The following is a 13,647-nucleotide window of genomic DNA, read 5'->3' as shown; positions in this document are numbered from 1 at the left end:
CAGAGGTCTTTATAACTGCTTCCTTATTGCCATCAAAATCCTTGCATGGATTTTAAATGGATTTTAAAGCATAGCAGGGCCAAGATTTCAAGCTGGTTTAATATTCCAAACAGAAACCAATGGGAGCCAGATAGTCCATATGGAGAGGACCTCTAGTCATCATGTAAAAGAGGCTGGACCAATTATTCATTTTATTTATCAAACACATTGGTTTGAAAATGTTGGAATCAACAGAAAAATTCCGAGAGAATTTCAGAAACCATTAGGTGTATTTGTTTTCAAGGGCAGATGTTTGCACCATACCAGATAGTACAAAATATGATTTGTACTATTTTAGAATTTAGTATGCAATAATATTCTGAACTGGGACCAGAATGAGCAGACAAATATTCTACCTGCCACTGATCAGTGCTTGAAGACTACGCTCCATTATTCATTCCTACCAGCCTGTGACCAGCCTGTCACATTAAAAAAAATGATTTATTTTAACATATTTTAATCCCTCCAATCCAAGGAATTTAGGGCAGCATATACTGAGCTTTACTCCTCTGTTTTAATCTCGCCACGACAATCCTGTGAGGTCAGTTAGGCTGAGAGACAATGACTGTCCGAGGATTTCCCAGAGAACTCCATGGCAGGGTGGGAATCTGAAGCTGTCTCCCCCATATTTTAGTCCAACACTACATTTCTGTGCTTATGCAGTAAGTACAGTTATATGTTGTGTATATGTGTACTGTGTATATGTGTACATATTGTGTATATGTGTACTGAGCAATCTTAACAGAGAAACAGGTGAGTTTCCCTACAGGCAGAGTGGAGAGACTTGCGTAGCTGCAGGAGAAAGTATGGCTCTTGCTGTATTATGTACACTGCTATTGAGACCCTTTCTCCTTCCAAATCCACTGCCCCTTGCCCCAGTACATAGCATCAGTGGTTCAAAGGCTTTCACTTCTTAGAATTCCTTGTGCCTCTAACAGAAGAGCGCAGTTACCACTATTAATCACTCTCTTCTTCATGACGATGGATAGATTTACGGTATAGCTTTTATGAAACACAGAATGCAATTAAATGCCATCAATCAACCTGGCTATAGTTTCCAGATCCCCTTGAATTCACTTCAGACTTCAGGGTGGTTTGGTCAAAGTGGAACTTCCGGAGACTAAGATGGGGACTTGCTTTAACTTTCTGTAGTACTGTCTTCAGCCTTTCCAGATGGAAAACAATGATCACTCCAAGCAAATGCTCGGGATCAGCATGCAGTTACTTGGTTTATACTTTTGTTGCAAGTATTGAGAACTTAAAAAAAATGGTAACGGGAAATTTTCCCTAAATTTCGGTAAATTGAGTTGATTAGATGCTGTCTTTTTCATATGCATGACGGAGCAATTAAAACAATATTCTGTCGAGGAAGCAACAGATTTCTGTTAATCCATTCCAAAAGAATGGTATTTCGCAAGCCCTGCATAGCCACATGGCTAGATATGTAAACAATTTTGTTCCTTTAATTTTTTTTCAGGCACATTTTTTGTGATTTTGATTGCAACAGCATTTCCCTCATTCCCTCCATGGACATGTATGTGTTTATATATGTGTGTCTGGGTGAGGCAAAGGGATAGATAACCACGTTGTCTGACATCTGAAGGAAAACAGGAATATGGAACATCTGGCTGCTGAAGGAATGGATGTTGGCCTAAGGACTCATGGTAACACTGCAAGAAATGTACACATTATCTGATTTTCAAGAATAGTTTTCATCCTTTGCAATTGTATCAGTACCTCAAAAAAAAAAAGCCAAAAGACACTTGTATGCAGTTTAACTAGTTTATTAATGGCTGATCTATGTCAGCTAAATATCCCTTAATTAGCGTGAATTGATGATGCTAAGAGGCAGCTAGCATTTTTTATTTATTTATTTATTTATTAAGGGATTTATATGCTGCTCCTCTCAGACATACCATCTTGGGGCGCTTGACAGAATCTGACACTCAATAAAACCAATATATTCCATATAAAACAATGTAAAATAGATTAACATGTTGAAATTTTGGGCATTCCCACCCTTTCTCCAAACTTAGCCAGCAGTCCTGCTGGTTTGATTTATCCTCACCTGGACTAAGTTTCTTTTCCCATATGTTGCTCTAGCAGGTAAGAGCTCACCTGATGTTCAGCCACCAAGAATGTTCTTTTCCCATCCCACCCAGCCACTCAAGCCAATTATAGGCTAGCTTGTAAACAGCCCCACAACCTTAGATGGCTCTGGGTTCTTCCTAATTCTCTTGATACTGCAGCAACTTTGACTTGGATCTTACAGGTTAGCCTGATCTCTTCAGATCTTGAAAGTTAGGGAATGGCAGGCAACTAAGGAAGTCTAGGGTTGCAATGCAGAGGCAGGCAATGGCAAATGATCTCAAAATACCTCTTGCCTTGAAAACTCTTGGGAGGAGGGTTATTGTGGCATCTTTGATTCTGTAACCTGCCATGAGCCAGCTAGTCTGAGAGGGGTGGGAAACAAATCCAATAATTAGACAGAATGATAAAAAAATAAATAAAATTAATAAGTCTGCTGCAAGTTGATGGCATTTTCTACCACCACATACTTGTAGCAATTTGTACTGTTCCTGCCCCAAACAGTTATGGCTAACCAGTCAAAAGACCAGGACTATTTAGAAAATGACACCATTCTCCAGGACACTGTGGACTAAGTAAAAAAAAGAGGCACTCTTCCCTGCTAATTGGAAGGAGCATCCTAAAATACCTACTTGGCCCTTTAAAAAGTGATCAAATACTCCCCATAGGGAGGGTGGTTAGGCCAATTCATAGCAAAAGTCTGCTATAAAGAGTAGAGCAGAGTACAATGGCTTCTCAAGGACCCTTCTGATTGGCTGGTCCACACAATCCAGCAAATAATCAAGAGCCAGTAGTGCTCCCATGTCTTAAAATTGGGATGGGCCCAAAGCAGAACCCCAAATTAGTTGTCCTTTTACACCCCCATACTTGAGTTTTATACAACTTTATATCATCTGGCTGTGTTCCTTCCCATGGCCTATCCTTTTTGGATCCTATAGGTCACTGGCCACAAATGAAAAAGATGGGCTTACTGCTTTTGATCTTCAACCTGAGCTGTCTACTGTGTTTGTGGCTTTTCTTCTCTAACACATTACTTGTCTCGATCATGCTTGCAGACCTCTGTATATGGCCTCTCTTTGTGCTTTTGTAGACTGCTTTAGAACCTGCTTTTGCATCCTAACAGCTCTACTCTCATTATTGCTGCGAAATCTGCCCATGAAGCAGCTGCTGACTCTTGCCTAGTTATTTAAGCATACTAGTCAGCAAACATTGCTACTGCTCCCTAACAAGACACTGACTTCACGTCCTTGGCAAAGTTTACAGGGCTGCACATGTGGAGCTCCAGCTGCTCACGCAAGCTGAGCATTCATGCACGCAGCACCTGTTTGCACGCACGGTTCCATATCCAGCTAGGGATCGGCCATAGTTGGATCGAGGTGAGAGGCTTTTATTGTTTCATCCCTTAATGTGGAAAATCAAAGAACAGCAGCTGAAAGCCTAGATTTGGTAGGCAATTGATTTGGAAGATGATGTACCTTTATATTAGCTGATGGTTAATTTTTGCAAGATTCTGCACCTCTGTGGTTTTTTTTTGGGGGGGGGGGGTTAACACCAGAGCATTTTATATAAGGAGTTAGAACTCCTCCTTGTTCTCTGGAGGTTTGGTGTGTCGCTCTCCTTGGCTTGTGCAATGAACATTTTAATCTGCGGGGAATCGTCATCATCATGTGCTCTTACCACAAGCATTATGTACATTTGGCCACAACAATACGTTGTGGTTTCACCTCAGGAAAAAGCAGTGGATTGACCTTTATTAGTCATCCACCCATATGAAAAGAGCCCTAACAGCTGCTTGGCTGAGGGCTTGGAAGTGAAGCAGGTGGGCCAGTTAATGCTGACGTGGAGTGCACATGGAGGCAAAGTAACAAGGGGTGGACAAAGACTGTAAATAATCTGTAGGAAAGGGGCCCAGATCATTTCTGAAGTTTTGGCATCCACTACTCATTGTGCAGGATCTAGGAATTCCAACTTGTATGTCATGGTTTCTCTGAAAGGCTTGTTATACTAAAATAGGCTTAATCTACCAGAACCTTGGTGTTCTTAATTGTTACCTTTTTTTTTTAAACCCAAATCTTTCCTAGAAGTCAAAGTATATGAGGTGGCTTATGGCAGAATATATTTTTTACAACTGAGATTTTTATTAGTTTGGTGATCTTTCTTGTAGAGTAAATTACAGATTCAGTTGGAGAGCCAATGTGGCATATTAGTTTAGACGGTTGGATTATAATAGAGCCTCACTATTAGCAAGTTTGCAATCTATCCAGCTCACATACACATTCTTACATATTATCAGTTCTGCCACTTATTTCATGGTCACCCAAAATCTCCAGAATCCAGCCTGGCCTGTAGGAAATTCATCTACCCATCTAGCATCCTGCGGCCTTCCTTGCATACCCTGGGAATTGTGGACAGAGAAAAGCGGCATAAAAAACCAACTCTTCTTCTAGGTTAGATTCTAGGTTAAACTCTCATTCTGGGATATACATGATCACTTGACCACTGTGGAATCATTGGTTACCCTTTGTCAGAGTTACAATTTGGCTAGGGCATATAATATAGTTTACTTTGCACAATGATTTAGGAAATCCTGGTTTTCACAGACCAAATATCTTAAATATTAAAATTGGTGTAGTAGTTAAGAATGATTTAATCTAGAGAATCGGATTTGATTACCTACTACTCCACAGTCAGGCAGCTGGGTGACCTTAGGCTAATCACACTTCTCTCACTCAGCCTCACCTACCTCACAGGATGTCTGTTTTGGGGAGAGGAAGAGTATGCTATTGCAAGTCACTTTGAGACTCTCTTGGGTAGTAAAAAGCAGGGTATAAGACACAGCTCTTTTGATGTATTCCACACTTGAGGTAGTTAATTAGCTTGGTGGAAAAAACCTTACTGGGACTTCAGTTGGGATAGGGATTAGTTTGTGATGTGGTAAGTGCTCACATATTTCATCTTCCCCAATCCCAAATAAGAGTTTCTAAATTGTTTCTTGTATAATCCTGTTCCTTTAAGGTTAGCTACTTTAAAATATTCACAATCTGATACCAGAGTTTAAAAACCAGAAATATTTGGCATTTGACATCTGATATTTGATAATACATTCATTTGACAGCTGATATTAAAATGTCATCTTTTAGTCATCTGTATTTAATAGTCACATTAAAAATCAAAACATGTTTCATATGCCAAGAGATTCTCATTATCCCTCTACATTATTTTTTTGGGGGAAATAACTCTTTTAGACCTTGATTAGAAGTTTTATCTACTTACTAATATTAGGAGACAGTTGAGATGAGATTATCGAAGCTCCATAGTGATACAATCTCACAAACTAAAGCTGAACTAGTAAAATATATCATCTTATGTACTGGCTTTGATTCAGCCAGTTTTTCTGAAGGAGAAAAGAAGAAGAGACTATTCTAACTGACCATCAAAAATACTATGTTGGTGATGAAGGTACCTGCATGAACAAATCCACTGGGGACAAAGACTATAAAAGGGTGGTTTTCAGCAAAATGGAGTGGAAAAGGTGGCTGGATTCAGCCCACTGTGTTTATGTGTATTATATGTACATGTTCACATCGTAAATCTCATATCTAGCCCATAGTGAGAACAGTTTTATACTTGACATTTAAATTGTTTTGTACTAATTACATTAGTCTCTAGTATTGTTAGTGCAAATTCTGACCAACATAGGTTTTGTATTACAAAGAGTTTGGACTATAGCCATTTTAAGCCTCCTGCATGAAAACAGTGTGAGCTGAAAAGTTCCCTGTGCTGTTAATACTGGAGCCATCTTCAGACCTTCCCTTGTACATTCACTGGATTCATGTGAGAGCACTATATGTCATTAAAGGCTATGCTATATTATGCTATGTAAAGGAACAGGAGTTGTACCTGCTGCCCCCACCAGGTCCTTGCATTCATCTAAACACATACGCCAGGCTTTCTCAACTCGTTTACCATTGGGAAACCCTTGAAAGATTCTTCAGGCTTCGAGAAACCCCAGAAGTGGTGTGCTCATACGCAATATGATTGGAAAGAATAACCCCTCCCCTTTCCACCCCTCCATGGCCATATTAGCCATTTTGGGAGTGGTGGGTGAGTCAACATGACCATATATGGTCATATCACACAGTAAATATTTAACAAATGTAAAAAAATATATAAAAAATTAATTAACTCCCACCCATTCTGGAAACCCTTCTAGGACCGTCAAAAAACCCCAGGGTTTTTCAAAACCCTGATTGGGAAACCTGATCTATGCAAATGAACGGCTGAAAAAGGTTTAACTGGCTTTATAGAAGCCACTATTTTCTCACCCACAGTTTCTTTACTTGCAACTGACCTGGCTTACAGAACTATGGTCTGAGAAATAAGGCTGATTTGACCGCATGGTCAAGAGTACTAAAAGGAAAAGTTTCCGCTTACATAACAAGAGACTTTTAAACATTTTGAGTCATGTGTGTAATCTTACAGATAAAATGTTATTTTGGAGAGTCAGCAGCTGTTTTGAGATAGTGAGAAAACCGAGACCCCCTATAGAGCATTTTCCCTTCACTGTTTTCATTCAGGCAGAATCCCAGATTGAATCATTGGAACTTCTGCCTCTGGGAGTCTCATGGACAACTTTAGTTTACAGGTTTTATTCGTTTTGTATAATTTTCCATGGGGTCGTGATGGGTTGGACACGACTTCACAACTAACGACATAATTTTCCATGTTAATCATTTCCCTCAAATGGGTCTCATTTATCATCTGGTTGAATTGGTCTAGTTTAGGCAGAGAGCCAGCTTGGTGTAGTGGTACAGATTTCTAATCTGGCAAGTCAGGTTTGATTCCCTGCTCCCCCACATGCAGCCAGCTGGATGACCTTGGGCTTGCCACAGCACTGATAAAGCTGTTCTGACTGAGCAGTAATATCCAGGCTCTCTCAGCCTCACTTACCTCACAGGGTGTCTGCTGTGAGGAGAGGAAAGGGACGGTGACTGTAAACTGCTTTGATACTCCTTTGGGTACAGAAAAGCGGCATATAAGAATCAACTCTTTTTCTTCTTCTACATGAAACTATAGGCAAAAACTTAATCTGTCATGATTGTCACTACAAGGCAATGTGCTGCTTAACGGTCAAATGACATGTTATTTTAAACCAAGTTACCTGAACTAAACAGGTATTTGTTCACTCATCAGGCTGCACATGCACTGAGGGTAGAACCCCTTCTCCTGCTGCACCATAGTTCCAATCAAAATTGGATCCATCTGTACTTTTTACATGGGAATTGCTACCAATAATTGCACCTTGCAATATGTGGGAAACTTGTGCAAGACATAACATCTCATTTGGCTCTATGATAGCAAGCTCTTTGTGGCCTCATACCTCCAATCATTTGTCTCTCATATAAAAACCCATCTACATGCCTGCTTGTAATGGCGGAAGACAGCAACATGCTTTACACGCAACTCTCTTCTGCCTGTCAATCAAGCCAGGCAACCAATTCCCTTTCTCAATGTTTTAAAGGTCCTGTGATGACGGCTAATTAAAAAAAAAATCCTTCTCTCTTGAAACGCCTAGGCATCTAATCAGAGATGCATAGTGCTTTTTGAAAGCCACCCCTTACAGAATCACAAGTCTTGACTTTAAAAAATTAATCTTGTTCTTGATTTTGGCAGGGGGGCGGGGACTTAGAGAGGCATGCTTTGTGTTTAAACTTCATTTTGGGTTTGCCTGTATGATTGAATGCCTATCCGTTGCTCCAGGCAGTTTGCTCTAAAAAACAAAACCTGTCCCCAAAAGAAGGGAGAGGGAGGCGGGCGTCAGGGTGGGATATTGGAGGTGGAAATAGCAAGAAATGCATGAGTATTCCAAATAAGGGTAAAAGAGATCTGCTCATGCCTAAAAGTTGTTTATTAGAGTCTATGAAAAACTGGTGCCCATATTGCTTGTATTTGGTTTTGATACCAAGGTCCAGGAATGTTGATTGTTCCTGGAATGTAACTGGTGGTGTTCTTCATTGGGCGTTAGCATATCGAGCAGTCATCTGGAGAAAGTGGGAACTTGGACCAACAATGTTCTTTCCTCTGCTGGCATCAAATTGTTTGGGTCTTATATTGGTGTCTCACCACCTGGAATTCTGTTGCTACTTTGATAAATAAGATGCAACAGAAGTGTTGAGGCAAATTGGGAACAGGTAATTGGTTTTGTTGGTATATTCATCTCCCATTTTGGCTTGGGGTTGGTTGGAATAAGACAGGGACTAAATTGGGTATAAATTTCCATAAGGGAAAAGTCTGAATGCCCCGGTACCCACATGGAGAACTAAACAGAACAAATCTGGAAGGCCTTTGAGCCTTCTCCAGTGTCTGGGTAAAAACTGGGTGATTATAACTGATGATTTTCCAGATTATCCTTTAGCCTGTCTGATTCAGTTATTGTACTTTAGATTGGCCTTTCTATTCCCGTGATAATTATCTCTGGCCATCTGTGAGAACTTATAAATATAGCATGCAATTTGTATAATTTTTGGAGAAGGGAAGAAACAATGATGAAATAGATTATGTTGATTCTGGATTTATGCTATTACTCACCCTGACTTATTGAAGGATTGTGGAAATTGTAAAAACAAAGTTCAGATGATGTTGCAAAAGAAGGTAAAATGTATGCCAAATACCAAGGCCCCTGTGAAATCAAAAGTCAAGGTCTTTGAGTCCACCAACAATGCAGACCAAGCGGATGAGATTCAGGGGATTTTGTACCCTAACTTAGAGGATTTGGGGGTGAAAACAGTGCGCGTCAGACATTTAGTTAGATTTCATCAGACCATATTTTCCCATTTCTATTCAGGTCAAACTCCAGAGTCCAGCAGTGGACCAGACTGGACAAGTACTCAAAATCCCTTTAGTTCATCTTGTGGAGCAGGATCCATCCATTCCAACCATACTCTGTCAAGTTATGCCAATAATTAAAGGGTGCAGGTAAGAACTGGAAAAAGTAATGACCCCTAAGGTGCCAAATCTCTGCTGTGTCTTGCCATCTTGAGATGTCACTTAGATAAGATGGAAGCTAAGGGAATGTGCATGTGCCATTTATCAGTCAGTCAGTCAGTCAGTGTCAGTCAGTCAGTAACATTTTATTGGCATAAAATGTATAAGACATATAAAAATAGGGTTTAAAATTTCAACAAAATAGTAAAATGGGGTTACATAACCAAACAGATCTTATTTACATTTTAAACTGGAAGGATCTGGAAAGGTTCACCCTTATTTTAGAGTACTTTTGCCATCCCATAAACCAACCTGGATGGACTGCTAGACTCTGTTAGATACACTACTCAGCCCAGAGAACCAGATGGTCTTGAAATATGCCTATGCCCTTGGGAAGAATGATGCACGTGACAATAATGGGAAATCTGTAGATTAGGTGGTGCCGCTTACAAATTCCACTTGGGATTTTCCAAGTGGGTATCCAGGCACATGAGTACTATAGGACTGTCCTTTTAATGAGAATGAAACAAATGGTCCCTAGGCAGACAAATCCGAGTTAATTGAATGAGGTGTGCCAAGAAACGATAAGGACCTTCAAAGTTTTGGTGATTTATGAATGCCTTTAGAACCTAAAGTGATCTAGACTACTAGACATAAACAAATGATATAATGGTGAGAGTGATAGTCGTTGGATAAACTTATGTTGATATCCACCAAAAGTTACAAAAGATAGATGAGAATATAGGAAAGTCCCTGTGTGAATTAGTGAAGATAGCTTTCAAGGAATATGTGAATAGAAAGTGAGAGAAAGTGAAGGGAGAAGATAAAAAGGAGGAAAAGCAAATGAAGAGATAGGCAGCCTTAATTGTAGCAGTTGTGAGGCTACCACATCAGAAATTGGGCAGAGAGGCTTTCCCCCTTGCACAGAAAGATAGGGGATTGTGGAAAATCAGGGAAGGATTTTAAAAAAAACCCAACAAATGTAGGAAAGTAAGGAAACAGGTCCGATAATCACAGGTACTTGGGAGATGGTTTAGTCAAAATGAACAAGATAAGTAAATATGAGAGAGAATTGCCACAAGGGAGAGATGTGGATAACTAGGAGTTACAGAAGTGAGGAATGTCACATTGTTTTAGAACACCCAACGAAATCCTACGCTGTAGACCTCTCAAACTCTAGAGCCATTCTGACCTAGGGAGGGAAATGTGATGGAGTTAGGGATACCCATTGTTTTGAGGCAGAATGGGTATCCAGGCTTAAACAATACTTGGTGTGAAAAACAGTGTCCCTCACTTCTCAATTATAGTGAAAGAAACTAGGAAACTAGGCAATCATTGCAAAAGTTCACTTGCAGCAACAAAACTAAAAGTAACAATGTGCTAAAAATCTTGATTTCTTATTGGAGCTGCTACTTCTCAAACAGCTCATTTTCAGAAAAAAGGTTTAAGAAAAACATGGGCAGAGAGGAATGTTTTGTTTGACTTTAAACCCTGCTGAGCATAGTAAGCTCAAAAAGCAGTCCTCATGGTTACCAAATTTACATTCTGCTAATAAAAACGTTTCCTAAGTGTAAAGCCTACTTGGTGGTGGATGGGGTGAAATCATCATTGTATGAGTCATTGTAGAAGTGGTTGGGAGAAAGACTTGGTAACACAGACCTACAGAGACAGATCTGATCTAAGCATATCCCTTTCTGCCATTTACGATTCTATGAGCAATCCACTATAAGATGCCGAGGCACCTTCTTGGAAGTAACAGAAGGATTTCCAGGCAGTGGTTCCAGAGCTTAAGACTAGAAGTAAGCATGGGTCAAATGAGCTGCAAAGCAAATTGTTGACTCAAGAGATACAGTTGCCAGCCATAAAAACTCTGCTGGATCAAACTAGTAGTTTATCTATTCAACATCCTGTTTCATACAGTGGGCACCTACTATAGGCCTAACAAGCAAGGCACAGAGATCAAAGTCTTCCCCTTCATGTTGTCTCCTAGCATTGGCATGCAGAAGTTACCGTGTGCATATACCGTGTGAATTCAGTCAGGACTTCAGTCCCTATGCAGGAACACTGACAAATTAGATTTTTAAAATGAATTTAATTTAATTTTTCAATTTATACAGCTCCCAACATTTTAAATCATAATCATATACGGTAAAATTATAAGTTAACAATAAATCAAGTTACTATAATAAAATCATAAAAATATTTAAAAATCAATGGCACTGGCTGTTTTGCCAGTGAGTTTGTTCCAGAGCATTTAAATCTTGTCTTGGTTTCAGAGGGGGGCCAATTTAGAACCCTGTAGATAAATGGGGTTCTAAACTGTGATTAAACACAGCAGGAGCCCAGTTTGGTGGGAAATAATGAATTCCACTTTGCTGTGGAACCTCCATTCAAATGCACCAGCAAACTAACATTTGATCGGAAGCTTCTAAAACTGTGAGCCCACAATTGTGCTCCATGTGAGGAAGAATGAGAGAGTGTTCAAACAGGGCAACAGAAAATTTCTCATGATGTCTCAGTGCTGTCAAACTTCAAAGAAATTCCATCTAAACATCTGGAAGAAGTTCCTGACAGTCAGAGCGGTTTCTCTGTGGAACAGGCTTCCTTGGGAGGTAGTGGCTTCTCCAACTTTGGAAATTTTTAAGCAGAGGCTGGATAGCCATCTTACAGAGAGGCTGATTCTGTAAGGTTACAGTGGATGAGCGATAGGGTTGTGAGTGTCCTGCATAGTGCAGGACTAGATGACCCAGGAGGTACCTTCCAACTCTGATTCTATGAAAGCTGAGTAAGAACTTTTTCATAGTCATAACTGACCAAAGTGTTTATTCAGTACTGATGAGTTTGCCTTTTTTTCCAGTGTTCCTTTAAGGAATTCATTTTAAAAAAAATTATTTTACAAGTCTGGAAACTAGCAGCAGCCTCTAGCTGAGGTGTCTCTAGATGTTTAAACCGAGTATATGTTGCAAGCAAATGTATTTGCCGTTTTGCTCTCCAGTACAACTAAGATTCCCTTTAAATGCCTGGGCACCAACTAGAATTTTAGAAGAGTTTATTTGTCCCATTTGTAGTTCAAAATAAGGGCATGATATAAAATTTTGCAAGTATGCAGTTAATTTACCTTCCATTTTGGAAAAAAATGCTATTAAAACTAAACAAGCTCCAACTTATTCTAGTCCAGAATTCCCCTCGAAGAAGTTGCTTTGTGGTCTACACATTTCACCATCTTTTTTTTCCATTAGGACTAGAGGTTTTTGAAAGTTTATGCCTGAAAGCATACCCTGGTTTGGGGAAAAAAATGTTCCCCTTCCATTTTCTGAGTTAAAGACAGCCAGAGGCATAAATCAGTCCCAAGTTATGGCCAAAGGCAAACTGTTACACAGTTGTAAAATTATAAGCAAAACTGAAATTTCTTTTCACAGTACACACAATTTTATTTTTAACTGAATTTACAGCCTAATCTTAAGCATATTCACTTAATTATAAGTCCTCTAATTTCAATGAGACTTACCTTCATGTAAGTAGGCTTAGATGTAAAGGTCAAATTCTCAGTAAAATAATTGCCAGATAAATCTTACTCAGTGCTCTTGATTCAAAGTAGGCTGAATTTATTTATTTATTATATTTTTATACTGCCCTCCCCTGCGGCTCAGGGCAGTTCACAAAGAACATGAAAACCAAGAAATATACAATGTGAATTCAGTAACTCCAGCAATCAACATCAGTATAACTGAACATTGAATATTTAATTGTCCACTGTATAACTATTAACACTTTGACCACAACTCTAAAGATTGGTCAGATCATGAGAGGGGTTCTAGAGGGCCCGATCGATGTCGTCAGTTTCACTGATCTTAATAAAATGCTTGGTAGAAGAGCTCCATTTTGCACGCCCTGCAGAACTGTGCAAGCTCCATCTGAAGACATGGCCAAAAAGATGTCGAATCCATTTCCTCTGTACACAGGTGACTGGCTCTAACCTTCATGGCTAGGTACATATCCTGACCTGCCACCAACTTAGTGAACATACAGCATATGCATATGTAGGTCCCAGTCCAGAATAAGATCTATGTGCAAAATCTTGCTTCCATATCTAGACTGCTAACAATAAAGCTTTCTATTACCATTGAATGCAAATTACCTTACCCCCTATATCCTTCCCACCCAACAGCCAACTTATCTTTATCTGCCCCTCAGTCTTCAGCTTTCCATTTCTACCCCCTCCAATGCAGCCTCCACCTAGAAAAATAACTAACCTTTCTCTATAGTGGAGACCAAAACAGATTACATTATTATATCTTCCTTTTTATCTGCACAACAGTCCTTTCTGTTAGCTTAGACTAAAAGTATGTGACTGGTCAAAAATCATCCAATCATCTTCCGCAGCAAAATGTGAATTTGGATCTTTCAGATCCTTTTAGGAAGCTCTAATTGCTGCATCACCCTGGCTTTTATAGGGTGGCTGCTATTGAATAGTAGCAAGCAGCCAGTATCAAGTCACCCAGAGGATGCTGCCCAACCATTCCACCCCCCAAGTAC

Source organism: Paroedura picta, chromosome 8 (assembly GCF_049243985.1).
Source record: "Paroedura picta isolate Pp20150507F chromosome 8, Ppicta_v3.0, whole genome shotgun sequence".
In the NCBI taxonomy this organism is placed as follows: Eukaryota; Metazoa; Chordata; class Lepidosauria; order Squamata; family Gekkonidae; genus Paroedura; species Paroedura picta.
Note: the sequence above shows the minus strand (reverse complement) of the source record.